The sequence below is a fragment of the Lepeophtheirus salmonis genome, chromosome 4, assembly GCF_016086655.4.
Source record: "Lepeophtheirus salmonis chromosome 4, UVic_Lsal_1.4, whole genome shotgun sequence".
Lineage (NCBI taxonomy): Eukaryota > Metazoa > Arthropoda > Copepoda > Siphonostomatoida > Caligidae > Lepeophtheirus > Lepeophtheirus salmonis.
In genome coordinates, this window is record NC_052134.2 from 47,471,563 (window position 1) to 47,482,709 (window position 11,147).

The 11,147-nt window shown below is 26.8% G+C and overlaps 1 long non-coding RNA gene across 1 annotated transcript; it reads left to right on the forward strand.

Moving 5' to 3' along the window:
- The first annotated feature begins 333 nt into the window (after window positions 1–333).
- On the forward strand, window positions 334–6,830 carry LOC121116985 (uncharacterized). The gene is made up of 3 exons (XR_005864010.2): window positions 334–423; window positions 5,029–5,162; window positions 5,606–6,830. It is a non-coding gene; the product is annotated as an uncharacterized lncRNA (long non-coding RNA).
- Window positions 6,831–11,147: the final 4,317 nt, after the last annotated feature.

An 11,147-nucleotide genomic window follows, 5' to 3' on the forward strand; every position in this document is an offset into this window, starting at 1 on the left:
ATCTTTTTTTTCTATCTTGTTACCCTGGTAACTTTTCAGACCATCACCGTACCATAATACAGTTCTCAACAATTATTTTTGTTTTTTTGTACCTTGGTACAACTATATTTTCACTTAATATTTTATGAAAAGATTAGTTTTAATTTTTTAACATATCTTATACCATATTCTTCGATATTACAGTAAAATCCTTCGGCAATGGTGTTGCTATATAACAAAACTTGTACTTTTGCAGTTATGTAATTAATTCCTGCTCGATATGGGCAGGTATAAAAATAAGAAAAATTTTATGCAAAAAACTTGATTATTTCATTATTGTTGTTGTAAATTTATGCAAGATATTTTATTTCAAATTACTCATCATCAGTGGTGGCTTCTGTATGTAACTGCTGAAATGGAGATCCCCAAATATTTAATTGATAAGTAAGAAACTAATATTAAATAAATAATTTAATTAATTTTTGTAATGATTATGTGCAATTATGTATATCACAAATAAACTCTGCTTAAAATCCATAAGATCAGGTGCAAATTGAAATATTAATATTATTTCCCCTAAAAAAAATTCAACAAACATTCTTCTGAAACATGATTACATATTCTGAATCAAAAACATTTAATCAAAGATAAGACTTTTACGACACTATCATTAGAAAAATAAGTGATTTGTTTTATAAATCCATTTTACTTTTAGAACTGTGCAATTCTGTTAACCTTCAATCAAGTTAAAAAAACATTTCATAGTTTGGACCCGATAAAAAATAAAAGAATAATAATGAAACTACTAGGTCGGGGAGAAACCTCAGCAGAAAAGCTGTTAACTAAGCTGTTGGACAGACTAGGTCTCCCAAGAGTTGACTTCGATACAAAAATACTTTTAAATACCCTTTTACTTTATCAAACCAAAATGGCTCCGCTACAGAATTGCTACCTCATCAATTTATCCGAAAAAATCAAATAACAAGGATGAGAGTATGAAATACACATTCTGTAGCGAGAAAACAGAAACGTCAGCACCTCTTATTTTCTACGAGTATAATAGGGTGAATCCTTTTGTAAGGATGTGTCGAGTAAATTACAAAAAAAAAACTACTAGTCTTGACGTCAAAAACTGATTGGGTAATTGTCACCTATCCAAATCTTCCCAGGGCTTTTAAGGTGGAGGTCATCATCAGTAAAGAACAAGTTATAATATATTCTTGCAAATGTAACAAGAAACCAGACCAACACATTTGGAAGTTGTAATCGAGAGAGAACTCGATGTTTTTGTAAATTTTTCCGACAATGTTCGTTAATTCGGACTTATGGGTATCAGAATGGAAGGGGGAAAAATAAAACTGTGATTATAATCGCTGTTTTTCTTATTATTGTTTTTTCATTAGCTCATATTAGTTATGTGTAAGGAATGCCTTAAATTCAGTTATAATGTTTGTTTGTTCTTCTTTGTCAGAATTGTAAATAAAAGTATGCCTATTGGGCTTTTAAAAAAAATAAAAGATAAAACTTTTACAACACTATCATTGGAAAAATAATCGATTTATTTCCGTAATACAATTATACTTTTAGAATCATGCAATTTGGCAACTTTCAATAAAGTTAAAAAATATACTTGAAAAACAACTTAATTATTAAAATAATATGTAAAATTAGAGTTAAAAATGCTTAGTCAGCAATAATGGGTGATCAGTTAGCAATAATAATTTTCAATTATAATATATACAGTTTAAATTTCTTATAATTAATAATTTAAAGATTAAATAATTTTAAAAAACAAACTACCATAAAATTTACAACCAACTTTTTTTGAAAAAGATGAATCTAATATCCTTTAAATTAATTTGAATTTGAGGAATAAAATAATGAAACTCTATGATTATTAAAGCGTCTTCTCTTTGGGTAAAATAACCATTATATTATTTTAATTCAGGATTTTGAATAATATATATTCTAACGCTGTTTAATATAAATTTAACCCCCATAAATCTATTTTTTTTCATTTGTTAATTATACTATCTCTGACGTTAATTGATCAATATTATCGCTGTTTTAAAATTAACAGTAATAATTTGAATGAAAGAATTGTTTTTTTATAGTTTACACACAAATTTACTTAAATATTTCTTTTCTTAAGACAAAGTCCCACATTTTATGAGTACAAGTCAATAATTGCTTTGAAGTGTAATTTTATGTAAAATTTAAAAAGTATTTTAGAATTAAAATAATATAAATTTGTGGCTTCAACAAAATTGATATTTGAAATATTTAATTTACATAACTTTAAGTTTGAAAATGTCTGGCATACATTTAAAAATATGATAAAACAATACAATAAAACTCATTTTAGAAGTTTTTTTCTCAAAAATTTTTATTTCTTACGACATTGTTTTTATATAACGCAATGGTGTTTAATTAAGGACATTGTTGACGTTCTCAGACCTCTTCCCAACACTAACTATCATATGGGGTACTGTTATTTTTACTGTTGTAAGTCTTAAGCATATTCTGTATGTTAAAAAAACCTTAAATTAATATGGTAATGCTGGCAATTGAACAAATGTTTTTGAGGAGAGCAGATTGCTGGCATGACGTTGCATTAGATTAGCTTTAAGTAGCCATACAAAGAGGGAAATAAATATGAATTTCACACTGTCTATAGCTTATAGAATTACTCCATTGTCGATCCTCAATTCTACTCTGAGTCCGACAGGGACTTACACTCATAAATTCCCAATAAATCATCTGCTACACTCTATGTTATACAAGAACTGACACACTCCTGCTTTCACTACATACTTAGATATTCTCTCCTCAAGAATGAAAAAATCCAGATAACATATTTTGAACTTAAATAAACAAAAGCAGTAATATTTACCCGCTAAAAATGTTTAAGATTTACAGCCCTAATTATCCACAATTAGAGACATATTCACATAACTCTATGCAAAATACATTTTTGAGTCAATTTCCCTAATTTAAATTAATGCAGTTAATTTTATTTAGTATTTATAATACCGTTAAATAAACCTATTCCTTTCTTTAATGTGAAATTAATAACACTTTTTCTTCAACAAAAGTAGTACACAATAATAAAACAACATTGAATCATTTTGAGTTCAAGGTTTAATTTCTTAAGAAATTAGTTCATCGTTCTCCTAGGCATATCTAATACCTATATTGAGAACAAATTTATGAGATTATACAGAAGAAGAAGAAAAGTGATTCATAGACATGCCCTTTTGACATTCAATAAATCAATTTGCAATATTGTAGGCACATACATGTATACAAGCCAATAATGGGTAAATATTTCTTTTTAAATAAATACATATATATAGAAGTATACTCAAAAACAATGAGTGTTCCGCATTTTCTACTAATGTTCTTCTCATGAAAATCTCATTTAGTTGAATATACAATACATTTATGTACAAACGTATAATCCTTTCAAAAGTGTTTATATTTGTTAATAAATACATGTATAATTTTCAAAAAACAAAAATGCAATAGGGAAAAAGAAAAACCTCCACCTTCAAGGAAATTTGCAATACATTGCCAAAAAGAATGTACATACGTATTATACATAATGTATAACGAAATATACGCATTAGGATTCCATTTAGTGTTTTCCTTAATAATTGTTATTTGTGACTTAAATACAAGGCAGTAAATGTTCTTGATAAAAATATGACGATAAGTAAAGAAAATATTAATGAACCTGTATTCCAAATGTAACAAAATGCAACAGTGAGAAATATTAACATTTGGCATAATTATGGTCTCATTTTTTCTTGGCACTCCATTGGTTAACATTCTATGTATAACGTGGTTAGAGAACTTAGTTATAAATAAATAACAAAAATGAAACGTATCTAATTATGTGACAGTTGAAATATTATTTTAACTATGTCATTTAAATTTTGTCTCCTTTTTTTACACACGTAAATATCAATTAAAATTTAAAAAAAATATTTGTATGAATATACATCATCAAGTAAAAAAAAACTTATATAAAAATAATCTTAACAATATGAATTTGGGGTTCCAACACAATATAATTTCTATTATTACAGTAAAAACATTCTAATTTTATTTCAATAAAATTTTAATGAATTATTAATTACTTTATATTAATTTTAGGAATTCAATTAGTACCTTATATCTGAATTCAAGAAATAAAGAGAAATATTTTTTTTTACATTAATTACATTAACAAATTCTCAATTAAGCATGGCTAAATATGCAAATAATTTGAATCAATGTATTATCAAGATAATATTCGAATTGGACAGGGTAGGGCAGCATAACGTGGAATCAAGATTTGGATTTAAATGTACAACAATAATTTTATATTTTTAATGATAGGTAAAATTATAATGTTAACAAAACATGTACACAAAGTTTTGCCAAAATTTGTTCACTCAGTATGACACTTTCATTATCAATCCCAGCCTTTACACGTTGCCTAAAGGCCATACAGGAGTAGATGACAAATTCTTCTGACATTTTGTCCCATGCAGTCACTATGGAGGACTTTAGTGAGTCCACATTTGGATGTGAGGTTTTGTTGATTTTATTCTCCAAAATGCCCCACTTCTATTTTTGAAATATATTTATATCTTAAATTATCGATTTTTTTGTCATATAAAATTGGAATTTATATAATCACTTGCTACATAAATATTTTTTATTCAATTTGCTTATATACTTTAATATTTCAATATTCCTACATATATAAGTATTTTGAACAAAGTTTGTCTGTTCATGTTCAACACTTCTATATGAACTATTTGTAATAATAATATTAAAATTAGGCAACGGACGCACACGGATTTTTGTTTTGTTTTTGGTGGATGAATTTTTTCGATGATAAATTCTGTAAAAGACACAAGTCGTCTTTTTTTGATGCCTTATTGCATTTATATTATGTTGTTGCTAAAATATTTATGACTTTCAAAAAATTAAAATTCTCACCCTACATCCAAACAAATTACAAGGAGTTTTTAAAATTTAATTAATTTTTTAATTTAGAATGGAAAAAAGTAATCTGAATCACTTGGTCCATTATACTAATTATATGAGTACAATCAAACAATGTCTCTGGTGATTGTTTACAGAAGAAACATGTTCTCTTTTCCAATGTTTTACCATATACACTACCCAAGGTTAGTAAGTTGGTAACCACTTTGTAATTCATCACAAATAATGATTCGGTCGTCAGATTATATACCCGACTCAGTCTTAAAGCCAACCTATTTTTTTTCTACTTTATCTGCTCTAAAAATGGACTTTAATTGATAAAAGTTGAGTCTTGAGAATACAGATTTTTTTTTTGTATACCAGCTTATATCAAGTAGAAATAAATTAAATAACCACAAAATTACAATTTATTATATATGAATTTAGATGCACAATAACTTTTTATTTCAAAATTAATTAAAAAATCAACTTTTGAAGTTTGTTATAAGTTGAAAATGTATTTTATTCCATTCAGATTATATACATTATCTAATTGGTGTACAAATTAAATAATAAGATATACATATAATTATGCTAGATTTTTAAAGATAAAGTGATTTATAATTAATAACACGATATATTTTTTTAGGTGCCATCTTTGACAAGGATGAGATCGATTTTTATTCTGTTTTATGTGTAAAATTGAATTCAAAAGATTACCTACTCTGAAAAAGTCATAAAAAGGTCACTAAGGTAATAGTAATTAAAAGTTTACTTTTTTTCTTTGAATGTAATGTAAATTAAACGTAAACGTAAATTTCAATATTTATCAGTCCAATAGTTGGGTTGTAATATGCTAAAGAAATTAAGAAAAGAGTCATGACCTAAATTTCAATTAACTTCAATTGACGTTATTTTGTAACATATTATTGATGTTGAAATAATTATAAAATATATTTGATTGTAAATTTAGTAAGCTTAAAATTTTGATTTTTCAAAAAAGCTTTAATTTGAGATATATGAACACTATTAAAAAAAATACTCAGTTTTTTCTATATAAAAAAGGTCAATTTTCACAACTTTAGGACCGTTGAGCTTTCTCTTAATATTTTTTGAAACTGTTCACACTTTTCTTGAATGTTTTTGTACAATTAGGAACCATTTTTTAGCCTATGCCATTTACTTTTCCAAAATAAATTAATTTTATGGTCACCCTAACCTTCAAGTTTAATTTTGAATCAATAGCAATTTTAGATTATTTGATAATCTCTCGTTCGTTGTAAGTTATCGATTGCTATAATTTCAAATATATTTGTTGATTTAACTTATTTTAATACACATGGGTAACTTCCTTATTTGTTTTTAAATATTTATTAATATTAACTACTAACTGAAAGACTATGTTTTGGTAACATGGATTTTGCCTCTACTGTAACCAAATGAGTATGTATTTTAAATTCAAAAGTTAAAATATTTTACTCAACAGCTGTTTTAATTTTTTTTTCAACAATTTGCATATATGTAATATAAACTAATGATTTAATTAGCTAAATGTTTGAAAAAAAAACAACAACTCCGTTTTCCTCTACAAAACGACTCAAATATATTCTATAACGATCTATGTAAGGACTGCGGTAAAATATTTCGTACTACGTTTTATGTATTGGCAAATTTTCCCTTCCTCAAAATATTCATACACTTTTTCTATAAATTTATAAGGATTTTATGATCTAATATCCAAACATATGTGCGTTTTGGTCTTATTTGGGCTATAGTCTAAAAAAAATGATTTACAAGACCAAGGCGATTTATTTTAAATGTGAAAAATTTTAAGCTTATAAGATGACGAGAAAATAAATTCGCTTTATATTTTATACTTTATTATTCAATATTTCACGGCTAGATACGCAAACTTTTCATTTTAAAATCCTGGCATCATGTTTTGTCGTACCATATTTATTCGGTCCAGTCAAGGTTTTGAACTGATCATATCTGTTGTTGGAACTATCGGTCTTTGTTTTTTTTTTGTTTTTTTTTGTAAATATTATAGTATTAAATTTACTCCATCTGAACTAGAAATTGTCTTTGAAGTTTATTTACATAAAGTAGAACGACCGGATTGGAAGCCTTATTTTTTTAAATAATGATGATGTTGTATTTAGACAAATAAGACTTGTGATAATTGTATTATGAGCATTGTACATATTGTGCAAAAATATTTATATTTTCATTATAATGCAATGTAATACGAATTGCTATATTTTTACTTGGATACATAATTTATTCTGTTACATAATTTAAAAAATGAAAAACACCATAAATGACGTCACCAAGGATCGATTTAACCTTCTCTTAGGACAACAAATGGCACTGGAAGGGACCACAATCAACGGTCTAAATAGGGGCAACCACAAACCTAATCATGGAATCATGGAAAATGGCTACATTTATAAAAAAATAATAAATTTCATTTTTGTAAAGCATATTTAAAAAAAAAGGTTTCAAATCTAGTTAAAATATCTTTTTTTGCTTAATAAAAAAACGACCATTGAGTACAGGGTAAAGAAGCAAAATATAGGTTGTTAATTAATGTTATTTTTCTTATTAATGTAGAAAGGTTTCGTGATTATTTTTAAAATTATGATTCAGTCATCCTTTGTGTATAAAAAAACTATAATTTAAACATTTTGTCATCATAAGTGAGCATGAAGCCAAAAGGAAGTGTATCTCATAGATACTGAATTTGAGGGGGTGAGAATTATGAATTAGAAATGTGGCCTCCTTCCTCCCCAGATTTTAGACCAAGAAATTTGTTTTGTTGAGCTCTTTGGTAAGGGAACCCAACAAAACTCTACACCTAGATGTGTTCTCACTGAAGGCCGCCATAGTGGCTGCCTGGATCAACTTGTCTGATGAGTTTGTTATATACTCTTGAAAATCTTCGAACGATAAGTAAAGTCTGTAATTGATGTTGAAGGTGGTCATATTGAGTGAACTAGTTTGCAACAACCTTGTTTACATGTTTTTAAATAATAATTTTTTTTTATTATTGAAAATCTTTAAAAAAATATTGAAGTATTTCCAAAGGAACCTCCGAGTCACAATTTTGCTCCTCATATTTTGCAGTGATCTTATTATTTTCATTGGACATATAAAAATACTTTTTGAATTAGGAAAATTACAAGTTTTTACTTTTTTTTTAATTATTAGTTATGTAATTTTAGCCGGATTCTTATTTTTATTATTGTTTTAGGACATTTAAAAAAAAACTGATAAAAAACAAAAAAAAAATCTTTTATTTTATTTTGCAAACGATTAATACTTTCCCTTACACAAAGTTATAAAAGGTATCGTTTTATTGAGGATTTCCAAAAGGAACAAAGGATTGCCATGTGCAACCAAGGCTTTTGATTTATTAATGCTGCAGCAGCAAGATAAGCTGTTTTTGCATTTAAGTTCGGTTTCTGGGAAATAATTCATGGACTTTCGCTGGAGAAGAAATTATGTACCTTCTGTCAAGTTCAAGGCACCATTAAAAGGCTTTAAAAAAGATTTTACCACAATTTAACTTTGAGACTTGTTTTTAGTATTTTCATAATTTATTTTTATTTTATATTGAGTACCTTATTTTTTTAACTCATATAGTATTCATTTTACCATTTTTTTTTTTTAAACTTTAAATTTTAATAATATTGCGATGTAATCTTCCCCCAATGCTTTAATTTTAAACTAAAATATTTTATTATCTATATATTTTACGTAACTGCTTCGGTATTTAAATGTAAGAACGAAATAAAGAAATAATAATAAAAAAATTATCTGTTGGTGTTAAACTTTTCTTTAATATATATACATATATATATTAAATAATGAAATCATAGTAGTTTTGACATGAGATAATTTTTCGTCAAAATTCGTATTGGTATATATTTTTGATTACTTTTTTCTAAATATAATACGAGTACTTGCAAATACAGAGTTCACCTTCATAAATATATACGAAGAGTGGGAAAGGGTGTAAAAAATTGACCCAACGAAGACATAACGTCTTGGGGACAAATTTTATGTTACTTCAAATGCACCCATGTCAATTTTAGACTCTGCATAGAATTGCAAATTGATATCAAAGTAATTTCTGGCCTTTTCTTTTGAAAAATATCTTTTTTTTCAGAGAAATGAAATATTGGCCAACTTTGTTTTATTGACGGGAGTTTGCAATAAAATTAAATGGTTTTTTTTCATCTGTTTAAAAAACTTTTTTTATAACTAACTCAGAAATTTAGAAAAAGACGTATTATACTTTTATGACATAATAGCGTTACAAGTACAAGTTTCAATTACAATTTAGTATGTCACCTTTTTAAATGCATCATCATCATAGTATGAGTATACAAATCAAGACTGCAACAAAATATTTTGATACATTACACTTAAATTATGCTGTAGTCATTTAATCTTACGATTATCTAAAATATTTTTAATTCCGTTTTTAGTGTTATCACATTTGGAATGGTCGGGATCAGTATTAGACTTAGCAAGTATACACAAAAAATAATAGAGCTTGTTCTTAAAATATATTTTTGGGTTATAAGGTTATTAAGAGGTTGTTTTGACCGAAATAAAACATACTTTTCCCTTCTCTCTTTCTATGTCTCTTCCCTCTTGTTCCCTTTCTTTGTCTATTTTCTTCTACCTTCATTCTTTGTTTATATTCCACTCTATTTAGCCCTTCAATACGGTCAACATCTGCTAATTATCAATATAAATATCATATATCAAAACCAATACACGACTTAAGTATCTATTTATTCCTACATTATATAATGTAATTGTATAATATAACAGAGGGATTGTGGATTTATTTTTTTTCAACGATTTCTCTCAGGTTGACTTTGATAAAAGTTTACATTACAGAGTGGATACCCAAAACTTGCTGTAGAATGACTAAATTAAGAAATAATTAATTTTTATAGAACTAAGAAATTACAACTCAAAATCAAGTTGTAATATCTTTTAATATCTTATTTATCTTTATTTTCTATTCAGTCCGTCCTACTTGGAATGCAATATTTTCCTTGACACGCTGGCGAAGGCATTAGCAGCTGACACTGCCATGATTACAATTCCGAGGAAACATCCATTTGGATGAGAGGTGTAGCATACAATTTTCTCCAAGACGAGAATATCTGCCAATTCCATAAGGTTAAATTCTGGCTAGGAGAAGGAACACATAGAGACAGTCCAGAAGTATAGGATTGATGCATTTTGGTGTTATGGGGCTGCAATGAAATTTTTGATGTTGTAGGCAGTGCGGATGGAGATGGCAACAGTCTTTGCAGCCTTTTCAGTACTGACATCGGGTCTGAGGAGATCGTATACGTGTTGCCTTTTCTGTTGTTTATACATTTTTACATTAGAGACATGGGATACAAACAAAACTTTTTTTTCAACTGTCGTCTGGTTGTGTAAATATGAAATTGTGTAATCAAAAATAACGGATTAGAATCGTAACTAAATGATATGGCAAGTTAAGGTTCTCGCTCTGTATTACCTAAATAATATTTTTTATGGTATCGTTAATGATATGACTTGAAGTAATACAAAAGTTCCATTCCTTTCAAATGAAATTTGACACAAAATTATACTTATAGAAAAGTTATTTCTTTTCAGAAAGAAGTTAAAGAACTACATTTTTTTTATCTTGACAAATTAATGTAGATGTTTAATTTAATGACTTAGTCTTTGAATTCCATGTCTAAAAAAATTCTGATATAATTACATTTTGAATCCAAGTCAAGTTTCAAGGTCATATAGACAGGTATTATATTAAGTCAAAAATAAATGAAATAAATTGCAAATTAGGGTTAATATTCAAATAAAATAGTAAGGTTTATTTGTAAAAAAAATTCTAGAAAGCTGTGAATAGCTAAATTCGATATATATAAATTTGGCAGTATACAATTCACAAATTTACAATATCTCAAAAAAATCCAACATTAAAATTTATTTCCTTAAATAGTGGAAACAGCTATTTAAGGAATTGAACGTATTTTCTTTTAATGTGAAACGAAACATACCAACTGACAATTGTTTACAGTCTCAAGTCCTTTAAAGACGAAGCATTCACCGAATGAACGATTTAGTTCAATTAATGTAACTCGACTTCAAAACAATTACTTAAACTCATAAAA